A 25,010-nucleotide genomic window follows, 5' to 3' on the forward strand; every position below is an offset into this window, starting at 1 on the left:
ATAAAGAAATGGAATGAAATAATAAAAGAAATGGAAATGGGAATTGAAAAGAAATGAAGGACTAAATATTCTCCACATCCCATTTTGAGAATTTGGTAATATGGGCCTGTATGCAACGTGGAGGTGTGAGAAATAAAGAGGGAAAAGGAAATCACACAGGTTAGGAAAACACGTGGGGGCCAGTTATGAAAATCTTTAAATGCCTCTTGTCAGACTCTGATTTGTTAATTAAATATATTGCCTCCTCAACAAGACTCTGTTTTCATATTTTCCCAACTCGTCAGGTTTTTAAAGCTTAGAGTTGAATTCTTTCTAAATGGACCATGGTGTTGGGAGAAAAAAACACAGAATTGATACAATGGGAGCTTCCAGCTTTGCAAGGAGTCAAAGGATTTTCTGTAGCACTAGTAACAGCATATATCACTTGAGACTTATCCTAAAAATTGTCTGTCTAGAGTTAAAAAAGAAGCTTATTATTTCTTTGATTTAAACATTGATCCTTTTTCCAAAGTCAAGCAAAATTTCAAGCATCGTGAAGTTAGATGAGAAATACATAAGATGAATTAATTTATTTAGATTGGATGGAGAGAATATTAGGCACCAGTACGAAGGGTATTAGGAAGCATTGCAAAATAAATAAAAGGTATTTAGGACAAGAGACAATTTTTACATACATAAATTTCCTCTAAAAGCTTAGATAAGTGAACTTAAGCTACTGGGAATGAATAAAGTGGGATCCAGAGGGTCATTAATATTTCATGAGTTTTTAGTAATTATTTTCTAGGGAATTGAAAAAAAGTTTGGTGGCAAGAGTAGGAAAATGAGAAATTAGTCTATTCGGAGAAACATAAAAGGATGATATTGCAGGGAACCTTAAATTTGACAGTAAGAATATTTAATTAAAAATAACCTAATATAGTATTCCAATCTATTTCCAATTTCTTTTTCTTACATGGAACATTATTGTGTCTATACAGAGACAGCATATTTTTAATATATGCACACACACATAAATGTATATGTACATACACATATACATAACTGATACACATATATATTTGTATATGTATGTATATGCAAGTACGCATATTAATAGTAAAGACAAAGTTTCGTTGCTTATGCCTCTATATTTTGTTCTATCAGAATCAACAGTATTAAAGTTTGCTGTAGGAAAATGTTTGACAATTCAATGTTCACTTCTCTCCTTCCCTCTTCATGAGAGAACTCCAAATGTGCTTAGGGATTCCCCTCATGTAAGATAACACCAGTTCGAAATTCTAGCCAATCATAAAATTCCATTTTTCTTCATTGGGGTTGTTTTGGATATATGAAACCCTGGGGAGCATCTGCCAGACGGTAGCTGAGAATGAGTCCCTGACTCTTATAAAATAGACACTAGAGGTGAAAATTCCTTTCCTTTGTCTGATATTGTGCAGGAAATATTTAATTCAGCATTCCTCAATTAATCAAATACTGTACATTTCCAACAAGGGCCTGTTCTCAAGACTGGTCTTGGTTGTCTTCTGATTACTGAGCTCTGAGTCCTTGGAATGTTCTCCCTGATAAGAGTTTTTTGTATGCCTGAGGCCTTGGGCTGTTCTGTACCAACTTGACAGGATGGTTAGTTAACAGTGGGATTTATGGTGAATGACTGTTTCTGTTCAGGATGTCTGGAGTCTGAGAAGGTAGTGTCAGTCGTGTTGGTGTGCATGGCCTACATACATCACCCCCAATAGGATTTCTTGACACAAAGCCACAATGGCAACACTTAGAGTGTATTGTTACTTATTTGAACTGAGAAAATTAAACACATTATGCAGCCCCAAAGAGAGAAAACACCTAGAAGCTTGTACCTGATGTCTGCCAGATTGTGCCCCATGTGCATTTTTCCTTTGCTGGTTTCAATACCATCTTTCCAATGTAATCAACTCCAAGAGTATGACGGCTTTTGAGCTCTCTGAGTCCTTCAAGTGAATTATTGAACCTGTGGTTGGTCTTAGGGATCCCTAACACAGATATGATGTCTGACACAATTGCAGTCCTCTTGAGGGCACCAGATAAATCAGCCTTAAGATAAAACCAGTGCTAACACAAATAACAGTTTAACCAGTTATCACTTTAAAACATTTGTTTTCCTAAGCCTAGATTGTGAAGACCTGAACACAAATGGAATTGATTTTTTAAGTTCTTTTACGTGTACTTGATTTCACCCTTTTTGTTAAGAGATCCTAGAAGATTAGAACCAATCACAGGGAGTTCAACTGTAAATTTCACAAGAGAATTTTCTGCAAATACCTTTGATTATAATATTATACTTACTCACTATATTTGATAGTAGTATTTAATCATTAATTCAGTACTATAACAAACATTTCCCCACAACCCCAGAGTGCTTGTTACATAATTAATACCCAGAAGGATTAATTTCCCCATTATTAACATTCAGGGTTGATAGTGAAAATCATTACAAGTACTTCCAAAATATTATACAAGAGCCAAGAAAATAAAAGAATGGTGGCTACCTGGTTAATGCCAGGAGAAAAATAAAATTTCTGAATGTAAGATGAAGTTTGTCTATAATATGTGAATGTAATTATCGTTTTGGGATAACGAGCCATACAGTCTTTAGCAAACATTGGCTGGATCCTCCATTTAAATATTTCAACTTAAAATGATTTCTTTTAATAGGTCAGTAATTCAGTTAAATTGGTTCAAAGCAATCCATAACAAATGGGCCAGATTTTACTACCACTACCATTCCCAGGAGCAAATTTGCAAGGATGTAGGCATAAAGGTGCATGTTTTACATTTTAGGTATCTAACATCATTCTATGATAGTAAGGATCTCAGTTCAATGAAATGATTAATTTTTGCTTTAGAATATCCTCTCCCTTTGTTTCCACTGTCAAGTGGATAATTTTTATTCCAAAACATATATGAGAAAAACTGATAATTTAGGTTTTCTTCACAAGATCAAAGCTGTGCATAATAAGCCAACTGTAGAAGCATCATGCTCTCTACATTCTCAGAAATAAGCCTGATCTCTCTTCAGAATGGGGCAGTTAATTTAGTAGCTCATTAGTAAATGAAAGTATTTTATGGCACCTCTTTTATTTTCAAGTTTCAGTTATTTATTAATCAGTGTAATATCCAGTAGATTATATCAAAATGATTTCATGCATTTAGAGGAGAAATATTTCCTGGTTAAGTGGAAAACTGTGCAGATGGTTACTGGAAGACCTTCATTCTAAGGCAGCTTTACAGTGAAATATTTCATTTAGAAACCTGGATCTTCTTTCTTCAGTTTGCTGTAATCCACATTCACTGAGTAGAACTTGTATTGATCACAGGGACTCAGTTCGTTTCAGGGCTCTGGGTTTTTCTTCCTGTCCCAACTAATATCTGGATTGAACAATGCCAGACACAAGAGATACAGTGCTGCACCAGTACCTCTAGCTCCAATAAATACAGAGAGGGGCATCAAGCTTGGATGCTTCTTGACCTGACTGATGATCTAGCGGGGTATGTTTGTGGCAGAGGCATCTGACTGGAAAGGAGAGAATCAGCTTAACCACTAGGCCCTGGGCTAAGTAGTATGTGCATATGTTTTTAAAGTGCCACTTCTCATGAGTAGCAAAGGGCAGAAACTGACAACTCACAAACTAACCTAAGAGTGGCTTTAAAAAAAATGGGTGTTTACATAATTCTGAATCTTCTCTTGAAATTATTGGAAAATCTGTCAATATGTCACATTCTTAAAATTGACTGAGTCTGAGTAGCAGAGGCTCTCCTCCTATCCCAACAAAGGGCCTGGACTTTCCATCTTGCAAAAGTCCATTTTTTCCTTAGTGTCCCTCTGACACTGACTTGTAGAGTCAAATTCCTTTGTACTAACTCACCTCAGAGGCTTATTCAAATTGTCTGAGTCTAATGACTATTCTAATTGACAATCTCCAATTAAAATCAATATTCTTTAAACATATTGTAGGAAAATACTTTTTTGATAATGTGAATTAAATTTTAACCTCCATAGAATGAAAGTGAGTTGAGTGTTAATGGCAAGATATATTGTATGGGATGTTCAGATAGACTATAGACTTTGTCATTATTTTTAAATCAAATTCAGGGTTGTTACTCCAACTCATTAACCCAAAGCCATCCTTCACCTACCTAGTGTGAGAAAGTAATAACCAGCACCATATAGATAAATAAAATAATTAAATAAATCTGTAAAATAATGATCATGATTACATTATGTGCACATTCCGATTTGTTGACTATTAAGAGAGATATCATGTGGTGCTTATGTTGACATTAGAGAAGAAACTTGTTTTTCACAAGTCCTCCATCATCTTGTCATTGAAGCAGAAATGCTCAATGATGATGTGATTCTACTGTATTGTTCGTTAGATACAAACTTTTCTGAGAAAATCTGCTTGGACTCAGGTCTTGTTCTAGCCATTGTACATCTGAATGCATTAAAGTGAATTTCTTTATTTACAGTAGCTTTCACTATGCTTGCCACATTAGTAATGTATGACTAAAAAGAGGGACAAAGGGCTAGTAAAAAAGATTTCTCCAGAAAACTTGAACAGAGATTTTATCCTGATGTGCATTTTCATCTTTTTTTAAAATTAGCCTGGAAAGGTAAACACAAAGCTACATCTTAATTTTATTAAGGCATTAGCACCTCCCAACTCAGAAACTAGATCTAACAAGATACTCAACATCAAATCAAAAACAGCAAACTTAATATCAATTAGAGATGATACTGAGCGCAAAATCAAATAACCCAAAATGTCATGCAATCATTGAGAATTTCATCACTAAAGGCTTAGCCGGCAGAGTGATGGCCACGTGTGCAACGTAATTATATGAAATGCCAAAAGACCAAGCTGTTGGGAAAAACAAGTTTTTGGAAAAATTGAAACATAAGCTTTCAATATTTTGAAATACACCCACGTCTTGATAAGCAAACTAATCAACTCCACGTTGGGAGATAATTTTCCACGGGTAATTTCTCCATTGTCTTTCTGTGCGATGTTATGCACAGAGTCACTTTTGTTTGGGACTATTTTTTCGGGAATGTCTATACTACAAATGTCCTTGGAAAATGGAGACAGTGTGTCCCTGCCGGAAGCAAATATTGGAAGGTCTGCTTACAGCCCAATATAGAAGATTGGCATTAACTATCCTTGGAGTTGCTCAGGTGTGATGCAAACTCACTGAGTGAACAGCTTCCACCTCAAATGCTCTGTCTTGTCTCTATAGAATTTGAGGAGCAAGAAAAACGGATCTGAATGTAAAGCTTAGGCTGCTTGCTGTGCCACGACGAAAAAGTCCTTTTCTCTAAACCAGGCTTTTAATGTCTTCTGCTTTCATCAATGAGATTTGGGACAGCCTTCACTGTTAGCGTTCGATATGGTAATATCTCAGATCCCTCGTAATTTTTGACAATACAGTAGAGCCTAAGGTAGTATTTTTATGTTGGTAATTGGATCTAAGTTTCCAAACTTTGTAATTTCTGACTATAAATGGAAGTTGATTTTAACAGTCGCCAAAAGATACAATTCTAGAACCATTCATTCAATCTTTGTTTTCTGGTAATAAATTCATCTCATGGCCCAGTTCATTGATTAAGCGGTATAACTAAAACTTACAAATATTAATTACAACCCCCCCTTGCAGACCCTCTGCACCTCTCTGCTTATAATATAAAATTAGTCAACAAAATAGACATTAACTAAAATAAGAATATTGGGTGTGATTTCTGCTAAGTCAATAAATTTGTGACTTCTGACATAATCTAGAATACAACACTGACAGTGATTTTTCATTAATGCACATAACAGCTTCATGGGTGACTTTTAAATTTCCAAAGATGAAATCACCTGTCTGAATTGACCTAGCTGTCTCTGTTTCCTGTGCCTTCTTTTCCATGCTTTCTATGCTCCTCCTATTTTGGGTATTCCAAACCATCTTTAAAATTGTGCTGTTAGAGATAGGGCTGTTTCTATGATACATTCACAACATTACAGTTTATGATATATATCCACAGACTCCATTGTTTTATTCCTGCTCTTAGTTTTTGATTAAGAATAGCCCAAGTTTTAATTTCTTCTGTATTCTCTACAATTGTGTCAAAATAGCATTGGAAGATAATATCCACGTGAAACAAGTTTCTGAAAATTAATGATATCTAAAGCTCAAAATAACTGTGTGGTGCTGTTTTTCACATAAATACAATGTTTTAAAATATATAACTCTTCTGACATATTCCCTTATAAAACCATGTCAATAGTGAAAATGACCCCAGATCTGTTTGTTCCTCATTCATCAAGAGCAGTAAAATAGCTGGCTGGTAGGTATTATATGATATTTATCTTTTTCTGTTAGGTTATAAGGAAAATAGTTTATATGGCACAAAGACCCACCCAAACTTTATTCATGAGTTTCCCATCCTAACACTAATAACAGAAGAGTTATCACCTTTCCTGTAAGACTCCTGACATGCAGTTCATTAAATATAAGATTTCAGAGAGCACCCAAGTCTCTGAAATTATCTATATGACGACTCAGACATGAAGATGTGAATGAATTTGTCCTTGGTCATAAAGTCTATCAAAGGGAAGACTGGAATTTGAACTAAAACATCTTGATACAGATGTTCATGTTCATGTACATGGTTCATTGCTCCTCTAATCTACCACCCTCATAAAAATGTTCCACTTTTTCTTTTAAATTTATTGCTAATTTTAAATAAACAATAGAGTTGTAGACTGCTCAGTGTACAGAAAATAGAAAAAAAAAATAGTCTAGACATGAGATAAATTCCTGTATTATCAGCTCAAGCATCATCCTGTCTAGGAATGTGTCCTCAACAGTATTTAAGTGCTAGGCCACCCCATCCCTAGCCAATCCTCTTGGATACCTCCTTTCTGTTCCCTGTAGTTCCCTAGGTTTTTCTCAATCAAAACAGGAATAAGTTAACAACAAGTGTAACTTTCTATTTTAGACTGATAACTACTTTTGTCTAGTGATTATGTTGTATCATTGTATCCTCATTATGGAGAACATTCTGTGCCACACAATTGTATTGATACAGTTGTATTGTATCAATTGCCACACATGTATTGATAATGACATGAAAAAGAATTTTCCACATCGTCAGCACAATAATAAATATATTTGGAAAACTGCAGAGTGGTAGATTGGAGGAGGCAGGAGGGACACCAAAACCCCAGAATCTAGGGCAAATTCAGGCATAAGGAAGGAAGGGAGCAGGGCTTATTTCTGTAAGGGCAAGCAGTCATCAGATAACCAAGGGAAGGTTTTAGAACAGAGAAACAGAAAAAAAAATCCTGTTAATTTTCAGTTTTGGGACTTGAGATCAAAATCAGCTTGTCACAAAGAGACTCCAGAGCTGGGGAAAGGAGAAAAATAGGCCATAGGTATCAATCAGAATCTGGCACGTGGAAGGCAAAATGCATGCATGAGAGAACGCTCCCAGAGCTTCTACATGACAACTCTTCATTTACCTGAAGGATATAAAAGCTAGAATAGGAAATCAGCCAAATTTGTGTCCATATATACAGTATCCTTTTTATTTATGTAGTTAGTTTTTATCTTTTGTGAATCAGACCCACTCAGGCACTTTTTTCTTTCACACATTCTCCTATAGTTTAACTGGCCCCAAATGTTAAACATCTGAAATGTGACTGAATTGGAAGATTGGTTATTTACTAACTCATGTCTAAACTACAGTGAACAAAAATTCTGATAGTTCACGACTAATTGGAATATGTGCCAGCTTTTGCTGTGGCTAAATTTCGTCTCTGAACAAGAGACATTATACTGAATTAAAGAAAGTGAATTTAATTGAAAGTGAAAATTTCTCTGATTCTTGCTACCTTTGTGTTGTAAACAACGCATGGGCACTTGGAACATACAAGAATTAGGAAAATGTCTCAGTATCTTTGGTCTTACCTACATCGTTGGTATATTAATTAAAATTAAATGCCTTCAATGATAATCTTGATTAATTTTTCTCCATGTAATGACAGCCAACATGATTATTTCATTATTTTAGTAATGCAAGGAGGGACAAAACTGATAAACATTGATCTAATCTGAATCTTTAGAACTCAAAGCTAGTTTCATGGGTAGGAAGAGGATGCAACTATTTTTTGAGATTATTTTAACATCAATAAGAGATCCATTCACACAATAGTGTGAATAATTGATATTATTTGTTTTTCAAATTTTAAGCTATAAAGAGCTATGACTAAACTGAATGTAATAAAATCTTAAGACAATCATAACTGAAAAGACTAATGGAATAAAAGTAAACTTGACCAAACACAATTTCAAGTAAGGCTAGACTTGAACATACTGCAGAAAGAATAACTTAAAGATCTAATCTTTACAGGATATATCGAAACTCTGTTATTTGACACTTTCTGTCTCCACCGTAGACAACAGTGCCTTCATACATTCTCTCCATAAAGAAAATTCTTCTAACCTTGTTCTAGTCTGCAGGGAAAAATTTGAATTTGGCATGACTGATGAATAGAGTTACCTGGGCAAAATCTTGGGCACACAAATTATCACCCTTGTGACTGATTTAACTGAGTTGGTGTCTCAGCTCTAAAATCTGAATTTCTTCCTTGTTCCCAGAATAAATTTTGCTCTTTAACCTTCTGTTGAATTTCTCCCCCTCAAGGCTTAATGGACTTCTCTGAAGCCTTTTAAAACTATTTTGGAAATGTAAGCCTGTTATACTGCAACATATCACATTCTTAGCAAGAAGTGTTGAACAAAATAATAACATTTAAGTCTCTATGTTTGAGGGACACAATTAGACATGAGGCAGTAGATGTTGAGATCAGACAGTGTCATATTTAATCTTTGTAGTAATGATGTGACAAAAACGAAGATTATTTTGTTTCACAATTGACCTACTTGACTTTATATACTAGTGCAAGTAATTTATATTTTAGTTGCATTCCCTTCTCTATTACCACATTCAATATTCAGGCAATAAATGTAATATACATTATGATGCTGAGGAACAAAATATGAAATTGTGGTGAGGGTCATGTTTCTTTGTCCTGCTTCTTTTCATATTGCTCTACTTTTCTTTGGATTATTTTTTATTCTCGCTGGAGTCGGTGTGCTTTTGCTGATTACTTATTGGTCTATCGTATATTGTTATATTTTCATAGCTCCTACAAGTCTCCAATGCATCCCTCCAAGAGTGTTTTAATAAATATGATTCTTGGGGTAGTAACCAAAATCAAGTATCCCGAGGACCTGGCAACAGGTTAAAATTACTTTGGAATAAGTCTATCAGGGCACAGGGTCGTATATGCAAATTAGGTCACACGAAGTGCCCTGAGTATTCCATCATTCCCCAAGGTAGATTTGCAAACTAAACTCTAATAGATACTGACCCTGGGTTAATTACATAAAACATGTAATCTATTTATATTTTGTCAGTGTATCTAGCTGCCTGAAACTTGAATTTAAAAAACAAGAGCTTACCTAGAGTAAAACAGAAGTTCAAATTTCCAAATATCTCCCTTATTGTTGCATTTGATCCAGCAAACATCATATATAAGAAACGTATATAATCAGTTATCAAGTACTTTTTTATCCTAAAACTTTATATATATATTAGACAAGAATACACAAAAATAACAGTAAAAGTTACTGATAATTCTGTAACTCCAGGGCAATGGATTTTAATATCTTGGCATAATGTCTTCCTAAATTATATATCAATGCAAATAATTAAAATTAAATGTATAATAATATACTTTTGTCTCATTTAAACAACCTGGTGATACATATTTTAATATCAGTTTATGACATCAATATAGTAAGTGGTTATGATCATGAATCTTGGAGCCAGATTGCCTGGGATTTAATCTCTGCTTTGTTATTTACAAAAATATGTGACCTCAGACAAGTTATTTAACTTTTCTACAACTAAAGCTTATAAAAAATAAAACTGAAATGATAATGGCATATTTCTTGTAGGGTTCTTGTAAGTTTTTAATGAGTTAACACAAATAAAGTGCTTAGATTAATACCTGGAATATTAGTAACCACATAAAATAGTTAGCCACAATTATTTAATGTCTGTATATTATTATACAGTATATTATGTATAGCAACCAAATTGTCCTATTGTTTTCTAATGTTGACATTTTTTCCAATTTTTTATAAATAAAACTGTTGAAAAACCTTTTTATAAAAACATATAATGACTATTAGAATGATTTTCTTTAAAAATAGTCATACATGTGAAATTATTTAGCCAAATACAGAATTCAAAGATGGTTCATACATTTTGACAGATTCTTCCCACCCCAGGAAGACGGCACAGTTTACAAAAGTGATTTATGATCATTGAATAATATACATGCTTATTTATTTTAATGGTATCACAATGTTCATTTTAATTTGAAATTTTTTCATTATCTGCTAAATGGAGTTCATATTTATATGTTTACAATCTTCTACAGGTTGAATTTTCTTTCTCCCAAATTCATATGGTAAAGTTCTAGCCGCCCTAGGTTTCTTAGAATGTGACCTTTTTGAAAAATGGTGTTATTGCCTATGTACTTAGATAGGTCAAGATGAGGTCATACTGAAGTAGGGCGACTCCCTAATCCAATATGACTGGTATTCTTATACAAAAGCAAAATTTGGATACACACCCCGCAACCACCACACACACACACACAGAATGTTGTGCGAATATAAAGGCAAAAATCAAAGTGATGAAACAGAAGTCAAAGAAAATTAGCTCCTAGAACTAAGAAATAATGAATTTCTCTTGTTCTAAACCAATCAGTTAGTCTATGTTGCGAATCACATACTACATATGGATATTTTTTCCTTTATAAGTACAGTGTATGCGTTATTTGCCTATCAAGATTCCTATGCTTTTCTTTTGTATTTAGTTTGCTTTCTTACATAGCGGTGAGTCATATCCCTTGCTAATGTGTTAAATGGCACTATATCTAGAATGGTTTTTGGACCAACTCTTTTGTCTCTCCTTTTCAATTTTCTACTCTAGTTTTAATTAAGCTAAGCTTCCATTACTGTGTTTTTAAAAAGTAGAATATATTACTTGGGATGACTAGATTTTTCATGTTTTTCTCCCTTTTCAGAATTTTCATACTATTCTTATATAATTCTATTCCCTTAATTTTCTTGTTATTTCTGTTTTTAATTAGAAATTGTGTTTCAAATTTGATTAAGTATTTAGCCTGGGGTGTTTACACAGTAAAAGAAAACCAGACAATCCCTTTCCTGAAAGGGAGTAGGATCAGAAACAAAAGAGGAAATTATTTTATTACATTCACTTTCACACAAATGTAAAATCAATTTCATGATCATATTACAGTTTGACAGTAGTGACAACTACACCTGAATTTAAAGTGAAATTATAATATAATTTTGAGAGAAAATCTCAGTGGCTTAAAATGAATGGTTAAAAAAGAGATCACCTATCTATTTACATTTTCAAAATGCATGGAAACTTAAATTAGTTACAAATGGATGCAATTTTTCTTTATCTTAAACTATTTAAAAACTATATGCCAGCCAATTCCCTATTCCCTGTATGTGCCTGACATGAGGTTTAAAACGTCTCACTCTATGTAGTGACTTAGTTGGTATTCCTTCTCGTTAAGAGTATTTTCTGTTTGATTTCAGTTAGAAGGAATGAATGACAATCTGCGGTTTGCTTAAGGGATAAATCAGTCTTAATCCATATTTGTATAATCCCCTAGGCCTTGGAAAAGTAATCTTGCTTCCTGTTGAAGTTAACTACAAGGGGTTTGATTTAGAGTGGGCTTATTATGATGGGTAGATGTGTTACAATATTTGACTCTCCTTTATCGTTTCAAGTGATTAATTAATTGAAATGTGAAACTTAAACTACAACTTATTTGAGAAATGTACCTAAAACTGAATTTGGATTGTCAAGAAAATTTTTCAAATAAAAATCATTTTCAAATAGTGAAGTCAATTTACAAAAGAGCAACCATTCAAACAATTGATATACAACGTGTAAAGGTTTTCAATAAAAGCCCAGATCAAAGACCAATCAATCTGTAACTTACAAAAGTGAGGATTTTACCAGAAGTTTCATACTATGATACTTACTTATTAAATACATGTCCTGCTGAAAATACTGAAAGTCAACATTTCAACAGAATATTTCTTTTCCGTGGCATGGGTACCCAATTTCTTTCTAAAGCTTATAGTTTTTCAACTTGATATGATCTAATGAAACCTGGCTTTTTCCCCTCTCTCTCTAATAAAAACTATATCCATTCTATATACAGTGATATATTATGTTCAATATAAGACCTGAAAGGACAAAATGTACACCATCAAAAAGTCAATGAACCAAATTGGTTTATGTAGCTGTTCCAAACCAATATTACTAGAAAACTGCAGACTACAGTGTACGGTGATTTTTTTTTTTTTTTTTTTTTTGGTCTGGTGTGTGTTTTCTATCCTTTGGTTTTATTACATTTTCCATTTTGACTTCTCTTTTAATACCCTTCAAAAAGATATTTATAGAATCTTATGATTAACAATAGATATGAAGGACAGTGTTTGAATTTATTTTTCTTTAATTTTGACAGGAAATTGTTTAGTGACCCACTGTATTATCATATAACTTGCTACAGTCTATAGGCCGCTTCATTATTTTAACTGAAATGTACATAAGATATTTATATTACTCCAATAGTCAATTTATTGGTTTCATGCCACAATCATCTGGATTGCTGTAAGTAGAGGGATATCTGATATTAACTAAAGTACCTGGATTTCTTCCATTAATACTAATACACGGTATAAACCAAGAGGAACACTGCTGCAGTTACTGGTGGTTTAGGAATCTGCTTGCTATAGTAACAGGACTAATACCTCCTTATATAATAGTATAATAGTACAACAGTGTATTGTGCTATCATACCTCATGAGGGATGGAAATATTATGGACATGGCCAGAGAAATATTCTCAACCTATTCTTATCCAAGGATAGAATGACTTAATTTCTGGCCACTTTGTCCTCATTTCTAGTTACCTGTCTCCAAAATATCTTCCTTGTTATTGAACTTCATCAGTTTTTGCAATCTGAATCTATGAAAGCTAGTGGAGGCTATTCATATGGGAAATGAGATTTTGATTCTTTTATATATGTCAGACAACTGAATTTACAAAACTGTTCCATTCAACAAGGCAATCATTAAGATGACAATGGCCATATCAACCAGCTTAACTACTTACCAAAGCCAGAGAATGAGGCTGAGCAGTTTGTTTTCTCTTGTAACTCTAGAGGCCCCAAAAATATTGTACATATGGATTTTTATGATGCTGTCTGAATAGAGACTCCATTACTCCTCACTGATAGCGTTTTCACTGAAGCCAGATCTTGAACGAGTTTCACCTGTTTTTACCTATAGAAATGACAGTGCAGGAGACTTGTAATCACATGTGTGTGGAAAGTCAGGCTACCTAATGTAAGGTCAATTTTCAAGATGCTACATGGTTTCTTGGCATCTAAAATAATATACTCATTTCAAAATCTACCATGTTGGCAAAATTGATCAGTTGTAGTTCTGTATTTGAAAGCATTTGGCAATTATCTTCACTCACTTTATTACAGCATCTCTATTACTGAATTGTTTTTTTTTTTTTTTTTAATTATTTACTTCATTACATTTTTTTGGCAGTTTTCCACAAGGAAATGATGAGTGCTCTGTTCCCTGGATTTTCCAAACACATACATGTCTTTCAGATTATACTTTAAGGACAATTTTACTTGGAATATAATTTGTAAATCCCTCACTCCCACTTCCCTTAAACTTTGGTAGAGAGTATTTTATTCTCTTTTGTATTGATGTGGAAATGGCTGAGGTCATCTTGAGTTTTTGTTTTTTTACATGCCTTATTTTCTCTGCTGCAGACCATTTCACATTTTATTCATCATAAAAATACAGTAATTTTGTCCACATATATGCTTGAATCGATCATTCTGTAGGTTTTTTTCTATTATACTTCTGTGCCCTTTCTGTATACAAATTCACTTTTCTTTCTTTTTAGAAAAGTTTTGCTGTATTCTAATTTGGAGGGTTTTTAGAAAATTCATTTGTTTGCTTTTTCAGGATCACCATAGTAAGCTAAATTGATCTGTCTTCCATAAACATTTTTATCTTTATAATTATTTTATAATCACTGTGATTTCCCATTACATTCTCTCTCTGTGATGTGTTCAAGTCTATCCTGGTGTCATTTGCTGTGTTCTCACTCTTTTTTCTACTTCTGTTTCTTTAATGTTTGTTTATTATTATATTTTTATCTTCTATTTTTTAAAAAAATATGCTAGTTTTCTTCTCAGATTTTTTTTGTCTTAGAATATCTTTCACGAAACTTAGAAAGCTTGTTGCTCGCTCTCTCTTAGAAAGTGCTTGTGGCTTGTGAATTGAGACTAAGTGATATGTTTCTCTAATATCTTCCTCCATTTCTTGAGTCATTTCTCTGATGATTCAGCCATTGCTTATGTTGCTTTATCTCCTTATGTGGTAATGGGTAGACAGAGTTTCTTTTTTATCTCTAGTCATATGGAATAAGAAAAGCTTGAAAGTGGAGAAAAGGAGTGAGTTGATGTCAACTGCAGATACAATTCTGGCTTTATTTTTAACGTTTAGAAAATCTTTTCCATTTCCTCTGACTGCTTCTCCTCTCCATCTTTGGTATTCCAAAGGTTTGCTTTGGCTCACAGTAAACACTTTTGTCATAGTTTGCTCTATTGTTATTTAGCTGTCGCAGGATGACACACAACACGGCTTGCTCTTCTGGGTGCAATGATTACATAGTAAACTAATAAAAAAAAAAAAAACCATATATGTCTACTTTTACTTTTTACATATATTCAATCTACACAATAATAAATTACATTTTGTACTGTTTAATTACTGTTTCATACTTCCTGTCTCCACAGGTCCAAATGTCCTGCGTTCATGAAGCCCATATGGTATATGAGGATACTTTGTGGAAGTCTCATAACAACATTGTGAAGTCAGTCATTCGTGTAGCCATGAGGCCCTCCAAACTCTCTCCCCTGTGGCCCTTTTCATCTTGCTTTCTACTCCTCTGGCTTTTGCTCATTCTGTTTCAGCCACACCGGGCCTTCTTCCTGTTTTCACACACCCACGGAATGCCTCTGACTGAGGCATTTTCTGTTCTCTCTTTTCTCGACTCTTCACGTGGCTCACTCCCCTACTCTTTCAGATCTTTATTTAAATGGGACTTTCTCAATGAGGTCTTCCCTGGCCCCCCTGTTTAAAACTGCTATTTACCACATCCCTTTCTAACCAACAGCACCACACAAACTTTCATTTATCTATATCCTGGTCTTATTCTTCTTTATAGTAGTGAAGTCCTTCTAATATAGTATCTATTTTATTTTTTTAGGTATCTGATTCCACTCAATTGAATTTATGATGTTTGGTTCATTGCTACGGTCTAAATGTGTTTCTTGAACCTAATAGACACTCAATAAATATTTTTGAATGAATGAATAAAGAACAATCAATAAAATAAATGTATTTATTGATGGTTAAATACAGTGCTAATACTGTAAAGATGAACACACAGAGTTGACTTTTTTTCTTTACTTCAAGGATAAGCTCTTTATTTGCCTTTATACAGGGTAACATCAATCACAATCTGATGAAATGCAGCTACCTAAAATTATTAAGATTACTAATTGAAATAGAATTTATACATTGTATGTTGAACAGAATATTAGGTCCTATCCTGTCTCTTCAGGTTGCATTGTAGAAGTCCACATATAAAGTGGAGATAAGGACTTGTAAATCTGATTCTTGTATAAAACCTTAATTCGAATACTAACAGTATAATAATAATAATAACAATCAACATTTGATTTTCATTTATTATATAGGAACAAGGTACTGAGATTTTACATGTATCCCTATAATATATGTATAACTATTATAAAGATGAAGAAATTGAAACTGAAAGAAGTAAAATCACTTGTTCAAGTTCATATACCTAGCAAATAGCAAAGCCAAAATAAAAACTCTGGGAATCCTGATTACAATGTCCATATGTCTAAACTCTTCAAAAATTATCTTAGAACATAATACCAGTAAAAACAAAATATTTCTATAGTAACTAAAATACTTATAAATTCATGAAACAAAGTCAACCAATAAATTATTAACAAGATGATTTTCTAATGGCAGACACATTCTTCTAACAGTTAAGTATATCTAAAAGAAGTTGACATTATTTTACTAGTATTTTATATATCTAATAAAGGTAAAGAAAATGTAACTTCAATGTTTTTCACTTTGTCAATTGATAACAAACACATTCTGTAATAAATCTTTTAGTCAAGTGTTACTAGATTAGTTGCAAAAATATTTTATCAGCCACTGTAAGCACCTATGTAAATGTGAAAACATATTTCTGAATTCTTGTTAAATATGTATCTAATTACTGCTAATATCTTCTCAGAATAATGTATCAGTTTGCTGTTTCTCCTTTCAATATCTTGATTTGAGCTAAATATCCATAATTAGACATCACTATTCTGCCAAATGCCAGATTTTTAAAGTGTATTTTAAACTAAAACAAGAAAGCTTCTCATGATTTTCCATGTCATCAAATTATAATTCACAAGGACTGTCTACATATATTCTCTTCCACACTCATCTCTTAGAGCTTCCCATTCATTTGTATATCAAGTAATACTGAATGACTTTACTTCACCTGATATGCCATACTGTTACATGTCTGTGCAATTTTACATTTCTTCTCTAAACAATACATTTACAACCCAGTTCTAATAGGCAAACTGCTCTTCATGTTTTCTGTAGAAACTTAACTCTTATGACAGAGTCAAAGTCGACCACATTTTGGTGACTTGGAAAGCTAAATATCCTTCTCTCAGTAGAGTCACTCCATTATTAAACTTTTTGAGAACAGGAGCAATGTTTGACTAGGTTTGCATCCCGAGAGCCTAACATAATACTTCGGTTGTACTGGACATTCAATACTACTTATTAAATTAAAATTTAGTTCCTGTAGCTTTATATGTTTATATTAAAATTTTCTTCTTTTGGGACATTTATACCTCAGGAATACTTTATCACTAGAGTTGGACAAGTTGTTACTGATGAATTAATATGTGCCTTCACCACAGTTTAACTTCCTGTAATTGGATTTTGGAAATAACAAATACAAGCAAAGCAGAAAAATAATTTTATTTTTAATATTGCTTTTCATGCCTCTGTGAGCAAAACAATAAGAAGATCAAGTCACAATTTTCAATAATGTTTTTGTTAGGAAAAATAACAATTTTATTGGGATTTATAATTATCTGTAGTAATGTAACTGAATGAGATTTATTATAATTCATTGTCACATCTCTCTAACAATAATTTTTGTTAATTTTGAAAGCCAAAATGCAATTTTGGTGAAAGAAAATACTTGCACGATATATTAACTTATCTTAACTTATATAAAAGATTTAATGGCACAATAAAATTATCAGAATGCCAAGACCAGCTCAGTTGGGGAGACCCTAACCTAGTGGCACTAGAGGAATTAAAGACACAGACATACAGAAATATAGAGTGTGGAGTGGGAAATCAGGGGTCTCACAGCCTTCAGAGCTGAGAGCCCTGAACAGAGATTTACCCACATATTTATTGACAGCAAGTCAATGATAAACATTGTTTCTGTAGATTATAGATTAATTTAAAAGTATTCCTTACAGGAAACAAAGGGATGGTCCGGAATAAAGGGATGGGTCTGGCTAGTTAACTGCAGCAGGAACATGTCCTTAAGGCACAGATCACTCATGCTATTGTTTGTGGTTCAGGAACGCCTTTAAGCAGTTTTCCACCTGGGATGGGCCAGGTGTTCCTTGCCCTCATTCCAGTAAACCCACAACCTTCAACCTGGGTGTCATGGCCATCACAAACATGTCACAGTGCTGCAGAGATTTTGCTTAAGGCCAGTTTTGGGGCAAGTTTATAGCCAGATTTGGGGGTCTGTTCCCAACATGTCCCCCTCATTTGTTTTGCTAAGCAATGAAAGCAAAGGCAGCTTTGTCACGGCAAGCTACTTCTCGCAGGAGTCAGGATCCACATCTTCAGATCATACAAAGATAAACAACACAGGTTAATAACACAATCATCATTAAAATCATAGAGCTTCCAAGTGTTTTTATCCATTTTCATGGGTTACTAGCTGCTAATCTGTCTGCAGTTCCTTCAAGCACTCCAGTTCCTGGAGTGTGCATGTATGTGTTTAATACTCCATATAGAGAAACACAGTAATGTGTTTAATATTCCATATAGAGAAAAATGTAGCTAGAGCATGGTTATTATATACTAGGGCATTATCTGTTTTAATAGAAGCTGGCATTAAGGTCAAGTGTGTCTGGGATGCTTTAAATATTTCTTCTTTTAATTTTGCAATATCCAAAGACAAGTTTGTAGAGTGTCCTTCTAGATGCTTGTTTATTCTTTCCCAAATTTTGATCTTATTAAGAGCCATTAATGGTTTCCACAAATCCTTATGTTAGTTCCTGGAGCGGGCCATATCATTTGAGGTTGAGGTGCCACTATACTGCCATGGTTCCAGATAACAGGAACTCTTGCCATATTTATTATCATTTCTACCATCTAACCATTTTGTTCAGACCAGCTGAACATAGGGTGGCCATGGCATGCAGACTGGAAGTGCAATTCAAGCTAAATGTCTCCTTAGGGGAGCAATCAATAATGATTCCATAGGAATCACGTGCAGCACCTCTGCCTGTTCTGCAATGCAATCTTCCTAAACAAGTATGTTCATTTTTTTCTGGCCATGTTCAATTTTGTTTACAAATAGGTTTTTGAGGACAGTATGCCTTAATTATAGGAGCAGATTCATTATGGTAAATATTGAGATCAGAAAGCACGTGTAACTGTGTCATAGAGTGATTACATCCAGGCATTATTGCCAGCCAAAATTGCTAAATATGCCCAATAAGTATAATTGTTCTCTTGTCAGCCCTTGCTGAAGGAATACTCACGGCAATGGTGATTACTGCTATCATAGCTAACATTAAATTACTCATTGTGACTCATTGTCCCACTTTCCTCAGGTTTTCTTCTACCATCTGTGACAGCTTCTTGATCTGTCCCCAGGTGGGTGGCTGTGTTCAACGAGTGTTGCTTGTGACAGTTGGGGTCCTCCTCAGCATCTGTCTTTACATGGTTGTAACTTGAGGGGGGTCCTGGGGATCCTCACGGAATCTCTTCCTTGGCATCTGGCTCATGATAAGGTTTCAGGTGTATTGATGGTATCCAAATTGGCTACTTGTTCAGTCCTGGAGAAACACAAGGATAACCTCTACCCCAAGTTATTATTTTACCTATTTCCCAACTTTCTGTTATTGGATTTCTCCACCAAACCAGCTGGTCTGCTTCTGTCTTTGCAGCTGGTTTCTGTAAATGCTGTTCAGCTGCTAATAGCATCTGGCTTTTAGGCAGCCTCAAAAAAATTTAAAGTTAAAAATGCTAGATTCAATTGCATGTGGGGTGTTCCATAGTCCCTGTTTTCTCCCCTCTGCTTTTGCAACTGCTGTTTCAGGGAGAGATTCATTCTTTCCGCTATGGCTTGTCCTTGAAAATTATATGGGATACCAGTAATGTGTTTAATATTCCATATAGAGAAAAATGTAGCTAGAGCTTGGTTATTATAGACTAGGACATTATCTGTTTTAATAGAAGCTGGAATGTGCATCATTGCAAAACACTGCAAAAGGTGACATTCAACACAGGCAGAAGACTCTCCTGATTGGCATGTAGCCCACAAAAAATGAGAAAAGGTGTCCACACATACATGTACACAAGCTAGTCTCCCAAACGGGGGAACATGTGTGACATCCATTTGCCAAAGAGAATTAGGTTCCAATCCTCAAGGATTCACTCCTCCTGTGAAAGATGAGGAACGTACCATTTGGCAAGTTGTGCATCACCGGATAATAGCTTTAGCTTCTTTCCAGGTAATGCTGTATCTGTGTTTGAGACCAGAGGCATTAACATGGGTTAAATTGTGAAAGTGTCTAGCATTAGATATTGCAGTAGCAACTAGGCAATCAGTCATTTGATTCCCTGCAGTCAAAGGTCCTGGAAGTGGTGTATGAGCCCTAATGTGAGACATGTGAAAAGGGTACCTTCTACTCCTAACTGCTGTTTGCAATTGGGTAAATAAAGTCATCAGTTGTTTGTCTGTATGAAATCATAACTGAGCATTTTCAATTAACTGTGTGGAATGAACCATGTATGAAGAATCAGAAATAGGCATTAATAGGCATATTAAAAGCAGTTAATACCCGAGCTCCACTTTTTGAGCTGAAGTATAGGGCGTCTGTAAAACTTTATCTTTTGATCCAGAATAAGAAGCTTTGCCATTACTAGACCCATCTGTAACAACATTCTCAGCACCTTCAATTGGTTTACATTTAGTTATTCTAGGGAGGATCCAGTTAGTTAATTTCAAAAAATTGAAACAGTTTTGTTTTAGGAAAATGATTATCACGAGTATCCACAAAGTCAGCTAAATGGGTTTGCCAAGTAAGACTATTTATAAAAGCTTGCCGTATTTGTGCCTTCATGAGAGGGACAATAATTTTTCCAGGATCATATTTATGTAATTTAACAATCCGAGTTCTCCCATTTCCTATCATAGTAGCGATTTGATCCAAATAAGGAGTTAGAGTCTGTGGATTAGTATGTGGAAGAAAAAGCCGCTCTACAAGATCTTGCTCTTGAACAATTACACCAGTAGGTGAATGCTGAGTTGGAAAAGTTAGCAAATCTAGAGTCTTCTCTGGATCTATTGTATTTATTTGAGCTTTATGGTCTTGCTTTTTCAATTAGCTGCAGCTCTGCCTCAGTTTCTTTTGTTAATTGCCAAGGGCTAGTGAGAATCTCCTCTAAGAATAGATAATAGATTACTAAGGCATAGGTAACTGCCTAGAGCAGGTGGTATCCAATAATGGATCCCCTGGTAATTTTTGAAAGTCATTTAATGTTTTCAATTGATCCCTACATATGGTTTCTTTCTGTGGCACAATGGTGGTATCATTTATTAAGGTCCCCAAGTAGCAGTAAGGAGTAGTAGTCTGAATTTTGTCAGCAGCTATAATTAAACCAGTGTGAGAAATCAAATTTTGCAAGTGATCATAACATTGGAGTAATATTTCTCGAGTGGGGGCAGCACAAAGTATATCATTCATATAATAAATAATGTAACACTGTGAAATTTTTTATAAGTAGGTTCAATTGTTTGCCCTACATACGTCTGGCAAATTGTTGGGCTGTTTAACATGCCTTGTGGCAACACTTTCCAGTGAAAATGATTAACAGGCTGCAGGTTGTTTACTGCAGGAATTGTAAATGCAAACGGTTCAGTCTTGCTCAGTTAAAGGGATAGTAAAGAAACAGTGTTTTAAATCTACGTTGATTAAAGGTCAATTTTTGGAATCATAGCAGGAGAAGGCAAACCTGGCTGTAATGTCCCCATAGGTTGTATAACTGAATTAATGGCTCTAAGATATGTCAATATTCTCCATTTACCTGATTTTTTCTTAATTATGAAAACTGGAGAATTCCAAGGGGAAAATGTTGGAGCTATCTGGCTTTTTTTTTTTTTTTTTCGAATTGCTCAGCGAAAAGTCTTCTAAAGCCTCCAGTTTCTCTTTACTCAGCAGCCATTGTTCTATTCAAATTGGCTTATCTGTTAACTATTTTTAAAGGTATAGATTCTGGAGGCTTGACAATGGCTTTCTGCTTGAAGTGGTTCTTTCAAAACTTGTCAATTTTTTCCTAGTCCCATACCAGGGACATACCCTACTTCATGCATCATATGTTGACTTTGAGGGCTATATATTTGGCCTGGAATTACAACTTGTGCTCCCCATTGTTGTAATACATCTTTCTCCTATAAATGTATAGGTACAGAAGTTATAATTGGTTGAATAGTCCCAGGTGGTCCATCGGGCCCTTCACAATGCAAAATATAACTATTTTGATATACTTCAGGGGCTTTACCAACTCCAACTATGTTAAATTGAGCGGGTTGAATTGGCCACGTGGACGGCCAGTGCTGTAGAGAAATGATTGAAATGTCTGCTCCTGTATCTACCCAACCTTTAAATTTCTTTCCCTGAATAGTTATTTCACAGGTAGGACATTTATCAATAATTTGATTCACGCAATAAGTTGCTTCGCCTTGTTTATTTGTGCTTCCAAATCCTCCTGTTTGTTTAATTTCACTTTTCCCCATTTCCACATATGGCATAATCAGGAGGTGTGCTATATGCTCTCCTGGCTCTGCTTTCCAGGAAACAGAAGTAAATATAACAGTCTGAATTTCCCCATTGTAATCTGAATCAATGACTCCTGTGTGTATTTGTTCTCCTTTTAAATTTATACTAGGCCTTCCTAGAAGTAATCCTATCATCCCTGCTGGCAAAGGTCCACAGACCCCTGTTGGAACTTTTTGCAGGGGTTCCCCAGGCAGAAGGCTCACAGCTTTTGTGCAGCATAAATCTACTTCAGCACTACCAGCTGTGGCGGGGGACAGGCATTGTACACGGGTGACAGAGTGGCCTGAGCCGGAAATGCCCCTGTTTGGAACAGAGCCCAGGAAACCCTCATGGCTTTTCCCAAAATGCGGTTCCCATCTTTATCAAACTTACACTGATTAGCCCAATGTTTTCCTTCTCTACATTTTGGACGTATTGCAGGATCAGCAGTTTTCTTTTTTCCCCTATCTGGCAGCCTGACTCGCTGATTTTTTTCTACATTCTTTTTTAGTATGACCATGCTTCCCACAGTTAAAACAAGCTCCAGGAAATGGAGCACTTCCTTTACCCGCTCTCAGCCCTGCCATTGTCTGGGCTAGCAGAGTGGCCTTATGCAGGTTACATCTGATACCATCTCAGGCCTCGATATAATCAGCTAAATGTGCTTTCCCTCTAACAGGTCACAGAGCAGCCTGGCACTCGAGATTAGCATTGTTGAAAGTTAATAACCACAACACTGTATCCTAAGCAGCCGAATCTGCAGTCAGCTTTTTAAGAGACTCCTGTAACCACGCTATAAAATCTGCATACGGTTCTTTCAGTCCCTGCTTTACAGCACTAAAGGAAGGGTATTGTTCTCCTCCCGAAGTGATTTTTTCCCAAGCTCTAATGTACACTCCTCTAAGCAGCTCTATGGCATCATCCTGCATGACCACTTGTGCATCTAAACCAGCCCAGCTGCCGACCCCCAAAAGTTGGTCTGCAGTTATATTAATTCGAGATTGAGCCTGGGCACTGCGAGCAGCCTGAATGGAAGCTTCTTCTGCTCACCAACTTTTACGTTGTAAGCACTGAACAGGAGTCAGACAAACTCAAGTAAGAGCATCCCAGTCAGTAGGAATCATCCGACTGGAAACAGCAACATTCTTTAGCAGCCTCATTACAAAAGGAGAATGTCGTCCATATTTATTAATAGCTTGTTTAAATTCTTTGAGTAATTTAAAAGGAAAAGGCTCAAATGTAGCTATAATATTTCCCCATTGATCTGGGAGGGGAGTGTATTCTAACAGGGAGTTGCAAGCCTGTATATCACCCTCTCATCTAGCTTGCTGAATTCCTGCCTGAATAGAACCCAGAGCAGTCACTCAAGGTGCTGGTTGAACAGTCACTGGGGCAACTACTTTTTGCCCAGTGTCCTCTGGAAAAGAAAGATCTGAAGGGCTAGGCCACTCTTTTTCTTCAAAACAAGGAGAGGGTGCAGAAGGGTAGGGATGAACCTCTCCCTCCTTTTCCACTTTAGCTTTAGCTGGCAAACAAACCTGTTTTGTTACTTCTTCTGTCACTTGGTTATACTTTCCTTCCTCCTCCTCATTAGTGTGAAAAGGTTCCAAGGTGGAGCGAACCAGAGCCCGCACTTGCCCCACTGTTACCCTGAGGCTTCCGAGCTCACCTTCTTACTCACCACGGGGATTGCTTAAGAGTGTCGGGTGTCCTCCAGCTTAGTTCCACATTGAAGGGGTGGCCTGCCCCTCCACACCTGTGGGTGCTTCTCGTTAGGTGGGACGAGAGACTTGAGAAAAGGAAATAATACACAGAGACAAAGTATAGAGAAAGAAAAGCGGGACCCAGGGGACCAGTGCTGTGTTTTCAGAGGACCCACACTGGCACCGGCCTCTGAGTTCCCTTAGTATTTATTGAGAATTATCTTTATCATTAAAAGGATAAGGGAGTGGCTGGACAATAGGATTATTGTAGGGAGGAAATCGGCAGTAAGACATATGAACAAATCCTTGTAAAGGAAAATGCTGTGCCTTGAGATGTATATGCGACATCTCCATAAACCTTTTAGCAGTATTGCTCCAGCAAGTCCCACCTTATTCCTAAATGTGTTTGCTCCTTACTCAGTAAACAAGACACACAATGGGTATTACCCGGAGATGTTCCAATCTCAGGGAGGGGCAGGATTTTTAACCATCAAGCTTCTTTCAGGTACTTGTTTAACAAAGACACATCCTGCACAGCCCAATATCCTTTTAACCTTAAATCACCTTCGCACGTGTCTCTTGCAAGGACAAAGTTGGGGGTAGGGTCACAGATTAACAGCATCTCAAATACAGAAATAAATGGAGTCTCTTATGTCTACTTCCTTCTATATAGACACGGTAACAAGCTGATCTCTTTCTTTTCCCCACACACATTCTCCAATCATTGCTCTGGCGACCCTTCAACCCGGGTGCGAGTCCCAGGTATGGGCACCACTTGCCAAGAACAGCTTGGTCATGGAGACCCTAACCCAGCAGCACTAGAGGAATTAAAGACACACACACACAGAAATATAGAGTGTGTAGTGGGAAATCAGAGGTC

The 25,010-nt window shown here is 35.5% G+C and overlaps 1 pseudogene; it reads right to left on the reverse strand.

Annotated features, from left to right (window-relative positions):
* Positions 1 to 3,119: 3,119 nt before the first annotated feature.
* LOC111542173 overlaps positions 3,120 to 25,010 on the reverse strand; it is a 173,730-nt pseudogene continuing 151,839 nt past the window's right edge.

The sequence above is a fragment of the Piliocolobus tephrosceles genome, chromosome 2 (assembly GCF_002776525.5).
Source record: "Piliocolobus tephrosceles isolate RC106 chromosome 2, ASM277652v3, whole genome shotgun sequence".
Classification (NCBI taxonomy): domain Eukaryota; kingdom Metazoa; phylum Chordata; class Mammalia; order Primates; family Cercopithecidae; genus Piliocolobus; species Piliocolobus tephrosceles.